The sequence below is a fragment of the Palaemon carinicauda genome, chromosome 28 (genome assembly GCF_036898095.1).
Source record: "Palaemon carinicauda isolate YSFRI2023 chromosome 28, ASM3689809v2, whole genome shotgun sequence".
In the NCBI taxonomy this organism is placed as follows: Eukaryota; Metazoa; Arthropoda; class Malacostraca; order Decapoda; family Palaemonidae; genus Palaemon; species Palaemon carinicauda.
In genome coordinates this window covers 73951375-73973872 of record NC_090752.1, presented here as the reverse complement: position 1 = coordinate 73973872, position 22498 = coordinate 73951375, and positions in this window count along the sequence as shown.

The following is a 22498-nucleotide window of genomic DNA, read 5'->3' as shown; positions in this document are numbered from 1 at the left end:
ACCGACTTCTTTAGATGTCTGGCTTGGGACCAAGGCCTGAGAAGAGTACGTAGATGAAACGGAACTGGTCTTCTCAGATCTCTTCGCGTGATTGATGCATAACTTCTCCAAACTCCGGCTGCATCCTTTAGCTGTGCTCTTAGCACCGGGTCTGTCACCGAAGCAAACTGGAGAGAACCCAGTACTCTCTCCTGCTCGCGTCTTGATATCCTTTCGGAATCTAGAAGTCTCTTGACAGACACCGCTATCTCCTTCCTTTTCTTCGCTGGGAAGGAGAAACGGTGTGACATTAGGTCCCAGTGGATTTCCAGCCACTGGAACTTTGAGATGGAGAAAGTCGAGACTTTTTTCTGTTGATCTTGAAGCCTAGATACTCTAGGAACTGGATCACATGAATGGAAGCTTGCAAGCATTCTGTCTTGGATGCTGCCCACACCAGCCAGTCGTCCAGGTAGGCTATTACCTGAATTCCCTTTTAGGCGTAATTGCTTAAGAGCTACGCTCGCAAGCTTCGTGAAGATCCTTGGAGCTATATTTAGCCCGAATGGCATGGCTCTGAAGGCGTATAGTCTTCGTTGTAGCTTGAACCCTAGGTAGGGGGAGAGTCGACGGTTGATTGGAACGTGCCAATAGGCGTCTGACAAGTCTATGGAGACGGTATATGCCCTCTTGGGCAGTAAGGTCCTTATGTGTTGCAGTGTTAGCATCTTGAACTTGCAGTTCACTATGAACTTGTTGAGTGGCGACAAGTCCAGAATGACTCTGAGTTTTTCCCGAGTCCTTCTTGGGAACACAAAACAGCCTCCCTTGGAATTGATGGACTTTACCCTTCGGATCACTTTATTCCTCCAGCAAATCTTGGATGTACTCCTCCAGAACGGGGGTGGAGTGTTGGAACACCGAGGGCACGTGGGTGGAGTGCTGTACCAGCTCCAGCCCAGTCCATTCTTGAGTAGGCTGTGGGCCCAGGGATCGAAGGTCGACCGATCCCGAAAATTCTAAAGTCTCCCTCCTACCGGTATCATCTCATTTGGACTTTTGTCCAGAGGTCTTGCCTCCCTGACCGCGACCACGCCTGCATCCCGTTCCCCTTGAGGGGCGACTAGACGAGCCTCTGGCTGTTCCTCTAGGCTTTGCTCGAAAGGAAGTTGACTACCTTTCGAACGTTGGGTTGAATGCCGGGGACTACGTCGACACGGCCTGGGGTACCCACTGGAAAGTGGTCGGGGTTTGTGCCACCATCTGGGGCACTGAAGGCATCGGCAACTGCCGTTGCTGTTACTGTTCAACTGGCTTGGCTGGCCGAGACAGTAGCCTAGTCCTTTTAGTCTTCCTCTTTGGTTGGGGACCCTCATCCGGGGAAGACTTTCTCTTGATAGACAGGCCCCACTTTTGGAGAAGATTTCTATTCTCCGTGGCAGCCTTATCCACAATTTCTTTGACCAATTCGCTAGGGAAAAGGTCTTTGCCCAAAATGTTGGAGGAGATTAGTTTCCTTGGCTCGTTCCTCACCGTAGCCGAGGTGAACACGAACTCCCTACAAGCTCTCCTCGCCCTGACGAAGCTGTAAAGATCCTTCGTCACTGTGGCCAGATGAATTTTGGCCACTACCATGAACATTTCATGGACCTTGGGGTCACCTGCCATCGTCTCAAGAGTGGTCTGAAGAGACATTGAGGCAGCCAGTCTTTCTTTTGTCTCGAGCTCTCTCTGCAAAAGAAAGTCAGACAGCTTAGGGAGGTTCTCACCGAACTGACGTCCGGCAATATCAGCCTCCAACTTCCCGACTGAGAAGGTAAGATGGACGTCCTTCCAGTCCTTGTGGTCCATGGGTAGGGCCAGCGACATGGGTTTACACTCCTCCAGGGAAGGGCAAGGCTTGCCAGCCTCGACTACTTTTAATACAGCCGCAAACCCTTTCTGCAAAAAGGGGAAGGCTCTAGCTGGAGAGGACACAAAGGAAGGGAGCTTCTTACTCAATGCAGCAACTTTTGAGTTTGTGAAGCCCCTCTCTTTCATCGAAGATGAAAGTAAAGCTTGAGCCTTAGCATGGTCCATCACTATGACCTCCTTCGGCTCTGTCTCCTCCTTTGAAGCTGGTTCCTTCCTCAACCGGACATAACAGTCCGGATATGACCCTTTGCAGGGCCAGAATTCCACTTCCACAAGGGGAACTGAACCCAGCTTATCCGACATGACGATCTTTCCAGTCGTCATCGGCATGTGCCCAGCATATCTCCACTGGTTAGCATCTGAGCAAAAGGGAAGGTCTTTCACATTGAGCCTTTTCTGGGGCCCACGTGATGCTGCAAGCTTCTGCATCTGCAGTTCCATTGCAGCCGCCTTCTCCATATTCTCCTTCTGCATTTGTTGGATCATTCCAACAATGGAGGAGAGGGCCTGTACCAGCCGTACTGGGAGAGCGGACGATGTTGAGGGAATAGGTTCAGGGATCAGAACCGGAGCAGCCGACACCTCGTTGGCTTCTTCCTCTACAATGTCTGGGGCTTGATCTTCATCCTGGCCTCCTGCCAGGAGGTCTTCCTCCAGACGCTCGGACACGTCTGACATCCTGTCGTCCAACTGGATGTCTTGCACGGCGACCGCCACTTCAGCATCCACCTGGATCTGAACTAGGGGGATCTTCTCTTGAGACTGGGGAATCACTGCATCAGCTGATGCCCTAGGGAAAAGGTAAGCCCTCATCTTCTCACTTGGAAGATAAGGTCCAGAGGTGTTCTTCTGGAAGCCCCTTACCCAGGTGCGAAGCTTCCCCCCTTGCTATATCCCTTGATTCCGCTGTCCTAGGGGAATCAAAAGCTTCAGTAATCAGGTTAGAGCACACGGTACATACCTGGGGGTCCCAATACCGGAGATCACCCTTGGAGACAGCGCATGCTGCGTGCCTCCTACATAATCCATGTCCGCAGAAGTTCTTACTGCGGACGTTGCAGAAAGCACTTCCGCACTTCGGACGTACCTCCTGCAAAGAGAAGAAATTTCCATGAGTATCAAGTGAACTACGTATCACTGGATATGCACAGTTAGCATAACAAATCAGAAAGGAAAGACACACACTTGTGTTTCCCCGCACAACCAATTGTTGCAGCCTTCCAGATAATAAAATCGTATGGTTAATCTCTTCTAGAGTAACCAATGAAAAGTTTCCAGAGGAAACAGGTGTAGCTCACACCTAAGCAATGATTTTAAAATCCCGGATAATAGACAAGAAAGAACTCACTTTCTTATCTGTAAGGCAACACCAAAGGGCTGTGCAAGACAACACAAAAGTGTTAGAACACACAGTGCTGTACCAAAACTTATACTATAGTTTTCTTCCTACAGTATATGTTATACTGAAGAATACTGGTACAGTATAGAAGGTAATGTGCCGGCCGGCACACACCATAACTAGCTTTAAAGTATACTACTTAACAGCTATATAGCGGCAGAACGCTGGTTCAAATGCATGTGCCGGCCGGCAGTAACTGCCAGCCGGCAACAGCCATGTCGTACTACACAAGGTAGTACCCAGCTGCCGGCCACTGCTCATAGCGACCGGCAGAAAAGGGCTGACATTAGCCGGCCGGCAAAGGTAAACAACCGATGCCGGCCAGCAGCAAAAGAACCAGAGGACTATGACTGCCCGGCTGCCGGCCTCATAGGCTGGCAGCCGGGTCGGGTACAGCACTAGAAGAAAAAAGAATGGATGCCGTGATAAGAGCGTAAACTACCTCCAAGCCCGGCAATCCGAAACAGTGCATATAAGGAAGGGGAGAATCTAATTCAGGCTTCCTGACCAATGCCGTCTGGCTCTACAGGCAGGCATGGATGAGGGACCAAGGGAGGTCCAGGCAGCACTCAAAGCAGAAGACCCTTGCCGGCCGGCAAGGGACTGTGTCAATTCCACATCCTAACCTATCCTAGGTCCAGATGTAGAATGACGTACAGTACTGTAATGGCTAGGCCATTACGGAGATAGAGGGGGAAGGGACAAATGAGGGTCCTACCAACCTTGCTTTAGTGAAGGATCACCCGCAGCCAAGAAAACTCATCTTAGCCTAAGGGAGATCCAAGGAGGGAGGCCAGCAATACTTGCCAGATCCCAAAGAACCAAAGCAGGGAAGGTGTTGCTACTCCCAGGGAAAGGATCTATCCTCCCACCGAGAACAGCAACTAGGACTAGTCTGCTAGATCACAAGAGAAGGAATCATCTCGTACAGAAACCTTCGGCAGTGACCTAAGGAGGCTGAGCCTCCTATGTCTGTGTCAGGCCAGCGAGGGAGACTCTACCCCAAGCCAGACAAACACAGACTCAGACTAAAAACTCTGATGTTCTGTCCCTCTCTGAAACCAGACTTACTGGAACAGGGAGGTACAGTAACACCCCCAGTAAAGTTTTATCGAAAGTTAATTCAGATAAACCACTTAGGGTTAAGATCAAGGCTTAAACAGAGGGAAAGGGATTGCATACCTTCTCCGAAGAAAAGAAAGCAACCGGGGAGTATGAGAAAGTATACTAAGGCTCCATAAGCAACTTAGCCTAGACACCAAGAGAATCGATTACCTAAATCACCGAAACTCACTCGTATACTATCTTGGAAATATTCAACATAATCTTAAATGTATAAAAAACAGCCTAAAGCTTCAATAAAATTTTAAAACACTCGGAAAACCAAAATCATGCAGGAAGTACTAGGACCAAACGACTAGGCTACATGGCCTAGCGTAGGCCAGAGTTGGCGAATACTTCGCCAAAATAATACTAAAAGCACGAAAGGAAATCCTATGTAACGCTAAATAGCTAAAATTTATTAAAGCAAAACAACCGGGAATGTCGCTCTGGCTAACTAAAACTCATACCTAGCGAGCGACAGCGTCCATGACGCCTCCGGCAGGCAACGGCTCTTGTAACAAAGATTAATACTATTAATCCCTATAAAATTTACCAAGAGCCTACATTTATACATAAAAGAAATGGTACTCAACTTATCAGAGGCCGACAAAGTTGGAGAAGCCATGAAAAGCTGAATAAATCCAAGATTTGCGAGAAACACAGGAAAAAACACAGAGTTGTTAAGCTACGCAAAAAGGAATACAGATGGCGCCAGGATTGGTGCCAGGCACGCTTACGAAACGGGAGAAGAGGGAGCGGCTCCCCCTTTTTCTTTCCCGTTTTCGTTTTCTTGCCAATTGACCCCTCGACGTGTTATCTCTGTTTGGGGTGCAGATTGCCATGTGGCGTGTCAAGAATACGTCCTCTGATATGTCGCGATATCCCTTTCATTAGGGATATTCGCTCCAGGAGTTAGAATTCTGGGTACCTTAAGGTAAATTCTCTGGGAATATCGCCGTAGTTGTAATATACCCTAGGAAGCTACCCTATAGGAACTTCCATCAGGACGACATGGCTTGAGCCCAAAAATTCCCTATAGCTAGAAATAAGGCACCTAAAAATAAGAGACAAAAAAGCCCCTAATGCTAGAGATAAGGCACCTCGAAATAGAGATCATAAAGCCCCTAAAGCTAAAGTTAAGGCACCTAAAATAGAGGTGAAAAGCCCCTAATGCTAGAGATAAGGCACCTCAAAATAGAGGCCAAAAAGCCCCTATTGCTAGAGATAAGGCACCTTAAAATAAAGGTCAAAAAGCCCCTAATGCTAGAGATAAGGCACCTAAAAATAGAGGTAAAAAGCCCCTAATGCTAGAGATAAGGCACCTAAAAATAGAGGTCAAAAAGCCCCTAATGCTAGAGATAAGGCACCTCAAAATACAGGTCAAAAAGCCCCTGATGCTGGAGATAAGGCACCTCAAAATAGAGGCCAAAATTCCCCTAGTGCTAGAGATAAGGCCCCTAAAAATAGAGGTAAAAAGCCCCTAATGCTAGAGATAAGGCACCTCAAAGTAGAGGTAAAAAAGCCCCTAATGCTAGAGATAAGTCACCTAAAATAGAGGTCACAAAGACCGTAAAGCTAATGTTAAGGCACCTAAAAATAGAGGTAAAAAACCCCAAAGCTAGAGATAAGGCACCTAAAAATATAGAGGTCATAAAGCTAAAAGTAAAGCACTTAGAATAGAGGTAAAAAAGCCCATATTGCTAGAGATAATGCACCTCAAAATAGAGGTCAAAGAACCTCAAATGCTAGAAGTAAGGCACCTCAAAATAAGAGGTCAAAAAGCCCATGATGCTAGACGTAAGGAACCTCAAAATGTGGGCCAAGGAGGTGCTACAATTGAATTCAGCATATACTTCAGGTATTTTTTATGAATGAAATGACCCCGCTTTAGCCAGGTGAGTGGAGAACTAAACAGCCAGCATACCTCCTCCTCCCTATGCAGGCTCCTGCTTCTTAACACAAGTCTGTGAGTGCCAGACCTTTCATATATAACCATCCATGTCAGGAATCCGATAGATCGGACACAAATAAGGTTGTAACTTGGCAAGTATATATATATATATATATATATATATATGAGACTAACACTCTTGATTTTAATTAATGTAAATATCAACCACAATGGCATTCAATATCGAATTCTATCTTTGGGAATAAATATCCACTATAAATTCATTTATGATAACAGCTTCTGGATGGGCATAAATTCGAACCTATGCCTCTTAGCCGAAACCATGCTTGCAGAGACTGTAACCAACCATGCTAATTAAGACAAATACAAGTTTATTACAAGTCTACCGTACATATTCCTGTCGAATTCAGGAATCTGTTCTTAGATTTGAAATAAACTCATCTCAAATATGATAGCTGATAAGTGCTTGCAACACGTTGTTATTGATATATGTTCATGATAAATAACCACGTGTTCCAAACCAACTAATCAGGTATCATAGTAGAGAAGGGTTGCTTTCAACTCTAAGAACAGATTCCTGAATTCGACAGGAATATGTGCGGTAGATTTGTGATAAACTTGGGTGTGTATGTATGTATGTATGTATGTATGTATGTGTATATATATATATATGTATGTATGTATATATATAAATATATATATATACACAAATATATATATATATATATATATATAAATATAAATATAAACATATATATATACAGTATATATATATATATATATATGTATATATATATATATATATTATATATATACAGTATATATATATATATATATATATATACAGTATATATATATATATATATATACTGTATATATATATATATATATATAAGAGATAGAGAAGTCTAACCTCTTATTTTATTAAGAAATGCAATAACTTTCGAGAATAGTTATCGAAAAATATAATCTCACCGATATATTTGAATTCCTTATTACATTTTTATATGGAACATCCTTAAATACTGTGGGGGACTGACTTCCAATTAATATACGTCGGAATGATATATCCTTTGTTTGCATTACTCTAGCAGCTGCTCTCTCTCTCTCTCTCTCTCTCTCTCTCTCTCTCTCTCTCTATATATATATATATATATATATAGAGAGAGAGAGAGAGAGAGAGAGAGAGAGAGAGAGAGAGAGAGAGAGCAGCTGCTAGAGTAATGCAAACAAAGGATATATCATTCCGACGTATATTAATTGGAATAGTCAGTCCCCCACAGTATTTAAGGATGTTCCATATAAAAATGTAATAAGGAATTCAAATATATCGGTGTGATTATATTCTTCGATAACTATTCTCGAAAGTTATTGCATTTCTTAATAAAATAAGATGTTAGACCTCTCTATCTTTTATATATATATATATATATATATATATAGATATATAGATATATATATATATATATATATATATATAACCTGTTTCCAATATTTCATATTTGGATGTTCCCAAGGATCACACAAGACCGCTAACTACTTTGCAAGTTAGTGTTGGAATTGTATTTCTTTCGGGTGAAGACCCCATGTTCCAAAGAAGTTCAATGACCACCTAAATACAATGTTAGAACCATATATGCACGTTTTCATTGCGAGTTAGAATCATTGATATTATATGTTATCAATAGTGGTATTACCATCATCATCATCACTTCATAAATGTTAATAAGCAAACCTCGTCAAGCCATATATTAAGATCACCCAATTGCCACCTCTCCACCATTATCTTTAACCTCCACCTGGTTATATCTTTCTACCCCCATCCCCACATGTTTGAGGTTTAAAAATCTCACAGTTATGATGAGATCTTTCTGGTGGAAGTTTTAAGATTTTTAGTAAATGAAAAACAAAATACAGCTTGCTTTCCAGGTGTTTAAAATTATATCAAAACTATAGATAACGAAGTAAATATGCGAAAGACTGATTGAACAAATATCGAGAGTAATGGATTTCTTGAAGAGCTTACCGGGGAACACTTTTAAGGTATTAGACATCAGGACATGAAACGACAAATAAAATCGTAATAATACGAATATTCAATGCTAAGGAAATATTTCATTTTGCCTTGGGAAGGGTAAAGCCAGCTAGACTCGGACCTTTGAGCCTTGAGCAATCGTCACCAGGGAAGGGGGTTCGCTTGGAAGTGAGCGACTTGCCTAGATAATTTGATTGATTGGGAGTTTTTTGTCATCCTGACATCTAAGGTTATTGACGCCGAATCAGATAACATGAGTAAACAATGTGTTGATAGTTTAATCTGTTATACCCTACATCCTACACACCACATCATGCACCAATGAACTTTCATTGTATGTCATTTCACATATCTCATTTTCACCAATCACTTCTGAAACAATATAGATTATGTTAACTGATGATGCATTTTAAATCTCCAACCTTAAACTAATATAATTGATATAGCAAATAATACCATTTTCTCTAAGAGGTCCAGAGCCAAGTAGCCCGTGACAAAAGCTGACCCCAACCACACCGAGCTACGTGGCTCATGATCGAAATCAAAGGAAAACACCGACATCAACAACTAAACCTTTAAATCTCATTACCTTCGAAATTTTGAACAAAGGCCACTTATTAATGATTGGTGACCCATTGGTGTTATTTGAAACGATACATTATTAGCCCCTACATATAATACGCAGGCTACAGTGTGTATGTATTTGGAGAGAGAGAGAGAGAGAGAGAGAGAGGAGAGAGAGAGAGAGAGAGAGAGATAGGAATTTCTTAAGAAAATGCAAACGAAGGATATTTCCATGTTATGAATATTAATATGAATAGTCAGTTTCAATATTATTCAAGAAAATTTTTATATAGAAATAGGATACGAAAATTATAATAAAAAGTTATGATAAAATCTTTTGATGAATTAGTTTCGAAATAATATTAGATTACAATTCCTAAAATATCGTAATTAAAAAAGTTCTCTCTCTTCATCTCATTTCTTTGAGTGATATCGGTAATTTCCCTCCTCCTCGCATTCAAACCATCCTAACGCTGTCTCGGTTGTTTAACGTCGGCCACCTTTCAGGGCAAGAGGGGCATGATCTCTCCAAGTCAGGTCTGGCCAGGCGACACCGGTTTTGTTACTGGGTGTACAAGTCAGTAATTTTAGGCTTCATGAAAATTTACAGAAATTCTTTCTGTTATTATGCAGATTAATCCCGTTTATACCCGTTATTTTGCAAAATTACTATTTTGGGAAATATGTATATTTTCTGGATATTTCAAGTGATTGTGCAGATTAACTAGGAATTATGCCTAATAACAGATCTGCGCATATTTACAGTAACACACGCTCACACACACACACACACACACACATATATATATATATATATATATATTAATACATTAAAGTCTGGATTCTCTTAACGACCTCGGGATCAGAGCCCAAGGCGGAACCACCCAAAGACTATGATATCGGACCAGCGGGGATTTGAACCCTCGCCGGGATATCTGATTGCCAGTGACCTTACCACTCCGCCACGAAGAAAGGTCACTGGCATACAGATATCCCGGCGAGGGTTCAAATCCCCGCTGGTCCGATATCATAGTCTTTGGGTGGTTCCGCCTTGGGCTCTGATCCCGAGGTCGTTAAGAGAATCCAGACTTTAATGTAATAATATATATGGCTTATTTGAAATATGAAAGAAACACGTTTAAATGTGCAAAATATTTATCATATTATATATATATATATATATATATGTGTGTGTGTGTATATATATATATATATATATGTGTGTGTGTATATATATATATATATATATATATACATATATTTACAGTATATATAACCAGACACGTTGCTCTTTACTATATAGGGAAAATTACTAGTACACTTGCCCTTTGAATCTTAGTTATCAAATACCAGTGCTAACTTATAATGAAAAGCCAAGAGAACTTTTCACTAACATTAGTTATTCCCGGTGGCTGGCGACTCACCTCCTACAGTTCCATTGGCAATTCACCCATATTTCTTATCTAAAAGTGGCTGAAAACTCCTCAATTACGATTCAATCTTCAATAAAAAACATTAATGATGGAATAACTAATAATCGAAAAGATAATCCTGCTTATACATATAATCCAAACAAATAGATCTAATTCGAATTAGTACCGTAAAATGACTTATATTCATTTTGTGATATTTCATGATATCTGGTTTCATTTTTTTTCTTTTTTCATGGATTTTTTTTTTCTAATAATACTCGACTGACATCGAAAGGCGCATTAAGTGTATTACGCCCTTTAGAATCCCAACACGAAAATTTTCCATGTGCTTCACAAAGGAAACTGAACTCTAGGTTAAAAAAAAAAAAAATGAATCCCAGCACTAAAATTTTCCATGTGCTTTACAAAGGAAACTGAGTTCAGGAGAAAAAAAAAGTACCAACACGAAATTTTTTCATGTGCTTTACAGAGGAAACTGGACTAGGTAAAAAAAAAAAAAAAAAAAATCCCAACACGAAATTTTTTCATGTGCTTTACAAAGGAAACTGAACTCTTGGTTAAATAAGAAAAAAAGAAAAGAAAAAGATTCCCAAAACAAAAATTTTTTCATGTGCTTTACAAAGGAAACTCAACTCTTGGTTAAAAACAAAAAAAAAGAATCCCAACGCGAAAATTTTTCATGTGCTTTACAAAGGAAACTGAACTTGGTTAAAAAAAAAAAAAAAGAATCCCAACGCGAAAATTTTTCATGTGCTTTGCAAAGGTAACTGAACTCTTGGTAAAAAAAAAAACCAACACGAAATTTTTTCATGTGCTTTACAAAGGTAACTGAACTCTTGGTTAAAGAAACCCCAACACGAAAATTTTTCATTTGCTTTACAAAGGTAACTGAACTATAGGTTTAAATAACCCCAACACGAAAATTTTTCATGTGCTTTACAAAGGTAACTGAACTATAGGTTTAAATAACCCCAACACGAAAATTTTTCATGTTCTTTACAAAGGTAACTGAACTCTAGGTTCAAAAAAATTCAACACGAAAATTTTTCATGTGCTTTACAAGGGTAACTGAACTCACGGTTAAAAAAGAAAAGAAAGAAAGAAAAAAAAAAACATTTCTCGCGAAAGAAAATACGGCGATATTGAACTTAGTGATTGCCATAACAATCCCAGCAGGCCAGCTGAAGAGGTGTTTTTGAAGACTGGAAAATGGACATGGAACATTTTCGTTCTTGTAAATTACATCACTTAGCTCCTCTTATTTTGCATTTCTGGTCATGTCTGAGAATATCTTATCTAAATGTATACGTATTTCAATACACACTTTACATCGGGATCGAAGCCAATACTCCCTCCTGATATAGGTTACATCCCAATCCAGGTGCAAATTTATTTCCATATTTACGCGTGATTAGAACCGATTTATATTAATGTATTTATACATTGACTGGTTCCCTTTTATCTTCCTTTCTCTAATATATCTCTTTTTCGTGTATTGACAGTCTTCTATTGAATTTGCAACTGCCTGTGTTTATAAGTTTGTCCCTTTATGAATGTGCGCTCCTAAAAATTATAATAAAACCTTATATTTGAATAAGAAAAAAAAAATACTAGAATAACTAAAGGATTATCATTACCGTCTATGCCAATTCTCTTCCCTAATTAGTGAGAGTATTAGTCCTAATAATCGTAATAATCATTAATGTTATTCCAATTACTATAAAGGTGTTAAGCCCAGAAAATTATTATCTTACCCATAGTGAGGATAGTGAAAATAATAGCAACAACAACAATAACATATTTCTATAACAGTAAAGAGTGCAATCAACTCGCAGCAGTAGTCATAAAAAATGTAAAATAATCACAAACAAACAAACTTCATAAAAACAAGGTACAATAACCACAAAACAATGTTTCAAAAACCAACAAAGTGAAGAGAAGAGAACTCGAAACATAATGGATAAGTAAAAAAAAATACAAATCCCCAGTGGTCCAAAATCCAACCCCCAACCCCCCATAACCCCATCCCCATGAAATCCTTTCATAAAATGTGAACCGATATAAATGGAAATCCCAAGGTGAAAGGTTACTACACATCCAACTCAAAGGCCATTGGCTCCTGTCACTATTTATCAATGGAAGTGGATGTCCCGAGCGAGCTGTATTGAAGACAGTTCAATCCCCTTTTTGGGCTGGCTACTCCTTTCCTTTCTTTCTCTTTCTTACATACTTACTCAAACCCTTTGAGAACCTTTATCCACACTTCCTTGCTTGTAAGATCCTTTAGCCCCGTTCTCTCTCTCTCTCTCTCTCTCTCTCTCTCTCTCTCTTGAATGCATACACACACACGCACGCACGCACACACACATACACACACACACATATATATATATATATATATATATATATAGAGAGAGAGAGAGAGAGAGAGAGAGAGAGAGAGAGAGAGAGAGAGAGAACTGGCGAAATCTAACCGAGGCCCTTTGCGTCAATAGACGTAAAAGGGGATAATGATATATATATATATATATACATATATACATATATATATATATATATATATAGAGAGAGAGAGAGAGAGAGAGAGAGAGAGAGAGAGAGAACTGGCGAAATCTAACCGAGGCCCTTTGCGTCAATAGACGTAAGAGGGGATAATGATATATATATGTATATATATATATATATATATATATATAACGTGTGAGAGGGTTTGATTGATAGATGTGAGGTGTTGATAAAAAAAAATAACATTAAAATCAATTATGTCAAAACAAGGAAAATTAAAAAAAAAATGCTGCAAGTTTGAACTTTTGAAGTTCTACAGATTTGACTACCCGAGTAGGCTGATCCTTCCACAACTTGGTCACAGCTGGAATAAAACATCCAGAATACTGAGTAATATTGAGCCTTATGATGGAGAAGGCCTGACTATTAGAATTAACTCCAAGCTCCTCTCCATCCAAGTTAGAACCAAGGAGGGCCAGGCAATGGCTGCTGATGACTCAGCAGGGAGACCAAACCGCTCATGCCTAGTGAGGTTGCAGACACTACATGAAACTATCGAGTTTCAGCAGGTCCATCTCCCGTACAGCAGAACACCAGTCAAAGACCTTTCCAACAAGCTACCATAATTTGACATACGGACAATTCTCGATATTACCCAATTGAAAGAAGCTGCCTATATTAAATGTTGCCCACTCAAGAGTTCAGATTAAGTTGAAACCTCATCAGTTCTGATTTAAATTCAGAAACTCATGTTTCAAACTTTTAGGTATTCTGAAACATTTGCTATCGTGCTTTAGCCCTTTATGAATATATTTTCATCTAGGTAATTCAAAACGCAGTATATACTAAAAAGTAGGGATAGTTGAACACAGAAAACTCCTGACACATTTCGCTCCAAAGAAATGCACATTGTCACACCATTACTTCGAGGAGAGGAACCAAACAGCTACTGTAGAGAGATGGCAAGGGTGGTGTTGGGGGTGGGGGGGGGGGGGGCTACTCCAGGTCCTTGGCTAGACAAACTTGCCGAGCGACATGTACCCGAATTCTTGGGTCTAACTGCACAAACGACGAATTGAAAATCATCGTGATAATTGCTTTCAGGCCTTTGACAGTTCATTCGTTCAATGAAAGTTTTATTCCAGCTGTGACAAAGTTGTGGAATGATCTTCCTAACCGGGTAGTTGAATCATTAGAACTTCAAGAGATCAAATTTGCAGCAAATGTTTTTATGTTGAATACGCTGCCATAAGTCTTTTTATAGTTTATATATGACATATGTTTTGATGTTACCATTTCTAAAATATTACTTGTCAATTTTTTCTCATATCGTTTATTTATTTCCTTGTTGCCTTTCCTCACTGGGTTATTTTCCCAGTTGGAGCCCTTGTGTTTATAGCATCTTGCTTTTCCAACTAGGGTTGTAGCTTTGCTAATAATAATAATAATAATAATAATAATAATAATAATAATAATAATAATAATAATAATAATAATAATAATAGAACAAGAGAGATTTGAGAAACACTTACGGACATTGGAAACAACTACGCATTGCGTAAAAGTAAGCCTCCTCCCTTTTCGCAGTAAGTCTTTGACTGAAGTTACAGCAAAGTCGCAAGTGCCCTTGGCATTTAAATAACCTGGTTTAGCTTCAAAGTTTTTCGCTTCACCTGTTAAAGATGGCGATTGGCAGAGACAGGGCTTAGGTAAACTTTCTCCTTTTTTTACGTTGTTCTTGGAAAGCGAAAACAAATTATAATAAATTCTGGTGCATTGTAAGTTTAAAATAAGAATTCTTAATTTCTGATAACATATATTATATAAAACACACTATTCCCTGGTCAATTTTATTTTCTTTCGCTTAGAATTCTTTTAATGTCAGTGAAAAAACTGCGCCACATTCACAACACATTCAGGATATATTCTTATTCTAAACAAAATTCAACCAAAATTATGTGAAATATATTCCATGCATAAGATAATTTTCAACTGATTTAATGAAATAAATTAGAATTTACGAAATACGAACTTGCTGCAAATGCTAATTTTTTTCTTTTTCTTTTTTAACAAATCGGCATGTTTCTCTACGCAGTTTACATATGACTGATCTATTTTAACGTTGTTACTATTCTTAAAACATTCTATATTTACTTATTTTTATTTCTCACCTATATATTATTTGTTAATTTTGTATTTCCTCTCCGCATTGGAATCCTTTCCTGTTGGAACCTTTGGACTTGTTTGCATCTGAATAGCACGAGCTCCGGTGAGTTTAACGAATATACTTATACACACACACACACACACACACACATATATATATATATATATATATGTGTGTGTGTGTGTGTGTGTATATGCGTGTATAAACATATATACACACACACACACACACACATATATATATATATATATATATATATTATATATATATACATACATGCATATATATATATATATATATGTATGTATATATATGCGTGTATATATATATATATATATATATACAGTATATATATATATATAAACTGTGTGCGCATGCAATCAATAAACCATTGCATGATCACAATAACAACTAGGCAGTAACTTTATTGCTCCATATATCACCCAAGTGTAATTGATGGTTCAATTTGTTTGTCTCGAGATGTTTGTACTTAACCTACTCAATTGCAAGTGACAATTCTATTCCCATTCCCAGTGGAATTAACGGTTTACGATTACGACAAGTTGAATGTATAAATTTTTCGACTTTTTCCTTCAAAATGTTGAGTTCTTATTTGTAGTGTGTACAAATGTTAATACTGTTCTTAAAATATTTCATTTTAATTGTTTATTACTTCTTATATAGTTTATTTATTTCCTCATTACCTTTCCTCACTGGGCTACTTTCCCTTGTTGGAACACTTGGTCTGATAGCATCCTGCTTTTCCAACTTGGGTTGTAGTTTAGCTAATAATAATAATAATAATAATAATAATAATAATAATAATAATAATAATCATTATTATTATTATTATTATTATTATTATTATTATTATTATTATTATTATTATTATTATTATTATAAAACATTCACTTTTCTAAGCTATCTACAGCTGTTTGGATCTCTCTCTCTCTCTCTCTCTCTCTCTCTCTCTCTCTCTCAGATTTAATAATAATAATAATAATAATAATAATAATAATAATAATAATAATAATAATAATAATAATAATAATAATCCAGGACTTTGTCGAATTGAATCAAGAAGGCTATGGGATATGCAGGTAGAAGAGGTACCAATAATCACAGGAGCACTAGGGACCATACCCAAGTCATTGAAAAGGAATCTTGAGAAAGTAAGAGCCGATATAGCCCCGGGACTTGTGGAAAAGGGTGAGCTCCTTGAAACAGCCCATGTAGTGAGGAAAGTGATGGACTCCTAAGGAAGCTGGATGCAACCCAGAACCATCATATTATAACCGCCAGTCTCTGCAGACTGTGATTAACCCCAAAAATAACAAAAACAACAACAATGATAATAATAATAATAATTATTAATAATAATATACTTATCTCATGGATTTATATAAATGCAGAATACCAGTACAACGAACGGCAGAAAATTCAATCGTAAAATGAACGAACTTTGTAACAGGCATGTCAACATTGGTAACAAATCACAATAGTAATAGTAGTAGTAGTAGTGAAATTGTCATTTAACCAATACCATAGATGGGCGTAGCTATGATTAGTAAAAGTTAATCCTCAAGGTAAACATAAAAGATGAATTTATTACTGATCCAAGACGGGAGTTTGTTACTGACAAAGAGACAACCTTTGTGATCCGGTCAGTCCCTGTCAGGGGAAAAACAGAATTTCTAGACCTCTCAAATTATTGTTTTATGATGTGCAGGTAATATGTAGCATTACTAATATTCTTTCTCCCCTTTCGCAATAAGACTATTTCCTACTATGTTTTAATCTGATGGCATCAACAAGTTATAAAATATGGGGTGAAACGGGAGGGTACGCTTGTCCATTACTGATTTTTAAAAATCCAGGAAGTTGGGAGCAAAGTGTCCACTCTTGCATGTTTGCTTTTGCTTTTGCTTACACTTCAAAATTTTCCTCCTTTATTTTTGATATTGCTTAAATGAATTTTAAAATGGGTTTATTGATTCTTGAAATTATTTGATTTTCTTTTATTTAATCTTTCTTTTTTCAGAAATTTGTTTATCAAAATAACTTGCTTGGTTTTAAAAACTTTTTTATTGCTTGTTTTCTGATGAAAAAAAAAAAAACATAAAACAAGCGAGACTTGTTAAAATGAAGTACGCTTTTGCAAATCAAGCAAGCAATGTCGGCACAAACAAGCAATGAAGACAGGTAAACAAACATATTTCAGAAGTAAACCAGCCATTTCAAACACCGTAAAAACAAACTTAACAATATACAAGGTACTTCTAAAACCAAATAAGCCAACTCGACAAACAATTCAGAAACCCAGTAAACAATTCATACGCGTTAAACAGATTTTTCATCAAGTATACACGCACATTCGAAACCGATAAAGCCATCTTGACAAGTTTATTAAGCAATCTCAACAAGAAGTCGATTTCAAACTAACTAAGACATTAAGATAAACCAAAAAAACCAGAAAACAGCAAGAAATTTCGACAAATCAAAAAACAGTTTTTCAAACCAAGCAAGCCAATTCGACAAACAATCATTTCTCGAAAAAAAAATTGGTTTTGCATAGAAAACAGGCTTAAATGAAAAATCCAAGCAGTTACACAAATCAACAAAGCCAGTACAAAAATTAATCAGGCAATATCTAAATCAAATGAGAAAATTTCGAATAGCTAGGAAGTAATTTCAAAAAAGAAAAGCAACCCAGCAATTCTGTCAATCAAGCATGCAAGAGCAGTGCCTTTCACTCACAACTTTTGGACGACCGGAGCCCCTGTTTGAACCCCAGCCAAAACGACGAACCCCGACTGACAAAGCACTGACCATAAATAAAGCCGGAATGCTTTGTATCCAGCCGAGAAGAAATGATAATCAAACGACGAGAGTCATCCAGGGTTGGAAGGTGCCGGAAATGGCGATCATGGATCAAACGAGCGCTGAGAGAGAAGCCATGTTCATGGGGATTCCTCTCTCTCGTCATCACCGGGTCAAACACCTCAAAGAAAAATCTCTCTCTCTCTCTCTCTCTCTCTCTCTCTCTCTCTCTCTCTCTCTCTCTCTTATATGTATATACATGTATATATATATATATATATATGTATAAATATATGTGTGTGTGTGTATATATATATGTATATATATATATATATATATATATATTATATATATATATATATATATATATGTCTATAAGTGTAACGACATGAGTGAGACTAACCAATAAAAGCGCTACCCAACTAATTTATAAGGTAGCAAATAGATTTTTTTTTTAATTGATGGTATTTGAAAAAGAAATCTTATTTTTCTTTAATGGGTTAGAGACAAAATGTTTCTACTCTTCAACATTAAACCAAGTGCTAAAGAATCCCTCACGGATCGTGCAGCTTATGAACAAGTTGTACAGCCACTTTTAAAGGATGATTCTCTTCCTGCTATCAACTGGTTAAAGAGCAAGATTTTTTTGATGAGAGAAATTAAGTGCATTCAGTGCCGAAATTCAATGAACTGGACTAAACTGTCTTCTATACAAGTTAATTATGTGTAGAAATTCCAATTTAAAGAGCATACTGAATTCAAAAGCAAAGTTTCTATTTGTAAGGACTCATTCTTTGCTAAATCTAAACTTCCACTACATAAGTGGATTCAGGATAATATTCTAAACATTTCAGAAAAAAAAAATATGGTTGATATTTATTTTTTTTAGAGAAATCTGCATGAATTATATATACACATATGCATACATATATTGTGTATATATATATATATATATATGAATATGCATATATATATATATATGCATATATATATATATATATGTATATATATATATATATATATATGAATATGAATATATATATATATACATATATATATATATATATATATAAATATATATATATATATATATATAGTATATATATATATATATATAGTATATATATATATCCTATATTCCTTTTCGCTGTGGGGAGACGAGGTGAAAGGATTTGTTTATCTCCATGATCAGGAACACCCACTAGGTTGGTCTGCTACCACCACCAATCCACAATGACTAGCGTGGTGATGAAATGGACAAACTCCAGGCATGAATAAAGATATGCCTGAAGCCTTTATCATGCAGTGGAACAGAAATGACTTCATTTCATTTTGTTTTTATATGTATGTATGTATGTATGTATGTATGTATGTATACAGTATATATATATATATATATATATATAAAAGAAGGCAGGAATCTAAAAAAGAGGTCTCTCTCTCTCTCTCTCTCTCTCTCTCTCTCTCTCTCTCCAGTCTTGCCTCAACTCCAAAATAAAGTCTTAGGCATTTAAAGTCCAATGGAGCAAACAAGTCCATCTGAGGGTTTCTGGTCCGGCAGGACAGCGAATAGAAGAACCTACGGTTGGCTGAAGTTGCACGGGCGGCTGGACACAGTAATTTAGTTTTCTTTCTTTCAATACGAACTAAACTTCAACCTTTATTATTACATAAACCTCGGATGAAAAATTGCATGGGCGCAGTCTGCACTATACTGATATTCAAGTGAAAACACACACACATTGTATAAATGAATAAATGTAATTTATGTTTATATATATATTTATGTATATAATGTACTGTATATGCAGAATACAAACTTGTATACATACATGCAAATATATAGCCTACGTACTGTATATATGTATATATCAATATTTATTTACACATATACATACATAATTTCATTCACACAAATACTGTATATATATATATATATATATATATATTTAAATATGTATGTATGTATATATACAGTATATATATATATATATATATATATATCACATCCAGTCACTTTAACTAACAGTGGGTGTCAAAACAAAGTAGAAGCAGTCATAGTCACTTTCATACTTTAAATACTTAATAGAGTATTAACCCGTTGTTCTGCAAACTTTATATACCAGTACCTTCATCATACACATACACAAAAGGGTTACCAGCAGCACGTTGATGCACATACAGCAGGTCAAGGCTTATCCCTTTTAATAACCCTGGCATGCCATCTATCCATGTTTAAAGGGTTTCTCCACAGCTCCCTTTCAAACACTTCCTACTTGTAAGTGTATCATTAAGATGATTTTTTTTATAATGATACTGTATGCATAAGGAGAAAATGACTATGATAACACAAGAATAGAGCTCCAACATTGTGCATCTTGCTTCCATGTTTGAAGTCAGGTGGCTAATGCGTAGCGCACCTCATGTTCATTTTCGTTTCCCTCTGCTCAGAGTCAGCTGACAGGGTTAAGTTGCTCTCACTGTTGTGATGGGAACCGTTAGTGCAAGTGGACGATGGAGGTGTGATATGAGGGTATGTATTCGTGTAATATTGTGATTGTAAATAGTAATAATTACACAGTAATGGCAAGCATGTTGAGAGGAGGAACTGTTCTGTTCCTATCAGGGTAGGTTTGTCAGGCATTAATGTATAAACTTATGGAATGTAAAAGTTTCAGCCAGGGTGATGCACGGTGACGGAAGCTTACGAAGGATTTGTGGTGAAAGAAAGTGGACAACTACTAGGATTCAAGGTGGTTATTTAGTGGGGTCATGGAAGTGTGGAAATTTGAAAGAATTTAAATGGGAGTTTGAATCAGTTTATCACATCGTTGATTCATCGATTGTTAGATCACAAATTCAAAAGGAGTTTAATGGATCTAATACCTTTGTTTCCATACGAATAGCTGAAATACAGAATAAATGAATCTCCTAGAATGGTGGTGGACTGATACAACTCAGAATAATGCAGACGTAACCTCAAAACCGTGCACACCCAATAAAATTGATAAAAACTCTGAATTGCAGAATGGACCTAAATTTCTAACTTTAACAGTTTAAGAGCGGTCTATCAGCCAGAAATGTGACAGTGAACCGACAGATAGGATTGGTATTATTATGAATGCTATCCAAGTTGATCAGATCGATAATTTGCAAATAATTGCAGTTGAACAATTTAGTGATCATAATAGATTATTAAGAGTTAAATGTAAGATAATTTCTGTGTTCAAGCGTAAATCATTTAAGGGCATTCGGGAAAATACAACTGTCAAAGGTATAGCAGAAGCAGAATTATTATGAGTAAGAGAAATGCAGAAAAAAACATGAATGATTGGAATGTGAGATTTAGAAGGTTGGGTAAAATTGGGTCCCACTATGGAGAATGGAGTAATTCTGGTAGGACAGCGAGTATCAAAATGGTTAAACGATAACTGAAACCATCCTGTGACTTGATTGTATATATCAGATCTGCATAGTATAGATCATGCGGGTATAGGAACCACGTTGACCAAACTATAAAGAAAATTTTGGAACCCTGGGGCCAGAAAGGTATTACAGACAATAAAACACAGATGTGTGACATGTCAAAAGTTAACAAAGAAAGTAGAAGAGCAATGCATGGGTCAAGTAAAGACAGAAAGACTGAAACCCACATCACCATTTTACCATACCGCAAATGATGTATTTGGGCCACTAATAAGAGATACAGTCAAAAATAGAACTCATGGTAAAGCATATAGCATTATATTCAATTGTTTGGTAACCAGGGCTGTTTACTTAGATTTGTCGGAGGGATAGAGTGCTGATGAATTTCTGATTAATTTCTGGGATAAAGTACTAATGAATTTCCGATTAATTTCCAAAGATTTATTTCCAAAGATTTATTTCATTTAGGGGGTCAGCAGTTCATGTATTAAAAAAAGGGGACTCAATTTGTATCAGCCAGTAGGAAAATAGAAAGGATTGGTTACAAGGAATGGATAACATGGGTTTTTAACATCCCTATTTATGCTACCTTGGTATAATGGTGAAAGTGAAGCACTGATAAAAACCGTCAAGCAAAGCCTTTATGCTGCTATTGGAGATGCGGTTTTGAATTTTGGAGAACTTCACACAGACATTTTTGGTATAGCTAACTTACTGAATGAAAGACCAAATGGAGCAAAGCCATGGTTTATTTGGAATTAGGTAGTTACCTTTGTCCCAATGATTTGTTGTTGTCAGTCCAGTTGCTATTGTCCAAGTGGTATTCTGACTGGGGACCATAATAGAAGGATAGCATTTATCCAGAAAATTGTTGATTCCTTTTGGAAAAAGTGTCAAAGGGATTACTTTCCTTCAATGTTGATAACACAGAAATGGCACACCACAAGGTGGAATGCCAGAGTGAGTGACATAGTTTTAGTGCAAGACAGCAACTCGGTAAGAGGAGCATGGAAACTTGCACAGGTAATCAAAGCTACACCAGGAGGGGATGGCAATGTTAGAGAGGTTGATCTGAGATACAAAGTCATTAAACATGGAAAAGGGTATGATAGTTATGCGGATAATAGTATGAGTAGATCTACACAAACATTAGTGGTGCTATTACCCATGGAAGAGCAAGTGTAACCATATTCTTAGAATATAGTACAGTACTGTACGGTATTTGATATACAGTCCGAAA